This window comes from Podarcis bocagei (genome assembly GCF_964188305.1).
Source record: "Podarcis bocagei genome assembly, chromosome: 4".
In the NCBI taxonomy this organism is placed as follows: Eukaryota; Metazoa; Chordata; class Lepidosauria; order Squamata; family Lacertidae; genus Podarcis; species Podarcis bocagei.
This window is the reverse complement of record NC_138128.1, coordinates 2,031,007-2,032,664: the sequence shown is the minus strand read 5'-3', so window position 1 is coordinate 2,032,664 and position 1,658 is coordinate 2,031,007.

The following is a 1,658-nucleotide window of genomic DNA, read 5'->3' as shown; positions in this document are numbered from 1 at the left end:
ATGTGCCTCCATTAAAGGCCACCGTAGCATGCTTCGCGCGCATGGGCACAGCATGCATTCCATCGCTTATGACGCCTTCCTTTTGGGATTCACCCTGTTCCCTTGGTGGTTTTTACTTTTAAGGGCAAAGCAGTGGCAAGGGATGAGAGATTACCGATGCTGCAAGGATACATAATTAAAAACACTGACTCAATGGCACCTTTCTTACTATCATGTACACACTGAGTGTTGAAATCATTCATGACTTGCGTGTTAACTTTATTACAGTTTTGGGAGAAGACTCGTCATTCTTCAGAGGTACCAATACTTCTGTAAGGGGAAGCAAGGGAAGTATCGCTACCTCTCTATCCTGCTTTGGAATGAACCCACCTGGAGCCCTGGGCGAACTTCTTGGCACCACATTTTGAGAAGGACATTGACTAGTTGGAACACGTGCCAAGGAGGACAGCTAAGGTGGTCCAGGATCTGGAAACCAAGCCTTATGAGGAACGGTTGAATGAGTCAGAGGTGGAGCTAGCTGCTGTGCACCCGGGGGCGGAGCTAGCTGTCCGTGGGGGCAGAGCTAGCCACCCGCGGGGGCAGGACAAGCGTCCCAGGGGGTGCTGCCCCAGAGCGGCACACATGCCGTGCACCCAGGGGGTGGGGCAAGCAGTCCAGGGGGGCAGGGGGAGCTGCCCAGGAAGGCGATTGGCACGGCAATTGGCGCCCATTGGGGGTGATTGGCATTCAGGGGGTGATTGGTGCAGCGATCGGCACCTAGGGGGCAGTGCAGCGATCTGCCCAGGGGGGATTTTGTCACCCCCCTCATGCATGACACCCGGGATGGACCGCCCCCACTGCACCCCCTTCTTCTGCCACTGGAAGGAGTTGGGGATGTTTAGCCTGCAGAAGAGGAGACTGGAAGGGGATATAGGATAGCCACCTTCAAATATCTGAAGGGCCGTCACGTAGAAGATGGAGCAAGCTTGTTTTCTCCTGCTCTGGAAGAGAGGACTCGAACCCATGGCCTCAAGTAACAAGAAAGGAGATTGCGACTAAACATCAGGAAGACGTTTTTGATAGGTAAAAGGTGCTGGGAACTATATCTAATGCATTTTAAACATTTTTAGCATCGGGAGAATATGTGAAATACCAGGTAGAGTTTTTCTCAGCCTGTGTCCTACTATTCTAGTTTTGAGTTCAATTTTATTATGATTTGATAGAAATTATATTTTTATTGTTTACATTTTTGCAAATGACCCTGAAATCAATTGATATAAGGGCAGCACCCCCTTTTTAGGCCCAAACTCTCAAATAAATATGTAAGTTGGGTTGATTTGCATGTATTCTCGTGTAGTAGATTAGTCATCATGACAATGAGCCAATTGTTTTCTATCCATTCAAATGCAACCTTTCTTTTCTTTTCTGAGCCAGTGTGGGCTAAGACAAGGGAGACCAGGGTTCAAATCGCAGCTCGGACTTGAAGGTAGTTGAGTGAACTTGAGCCACTCGTTACCTCTCAGCCCACGGAGTTGTTGTGGAGATGAAATGAGGAAGGAAGGGAAAAACTATCCATGCCACCTTGAACTTCTTGGAGAGAGAGAAAACTGGGATATAAATGCAAACAAACAAACAAACAAACAAACAAATAACAGAGGGACCAAACTTTGTGCCAATAC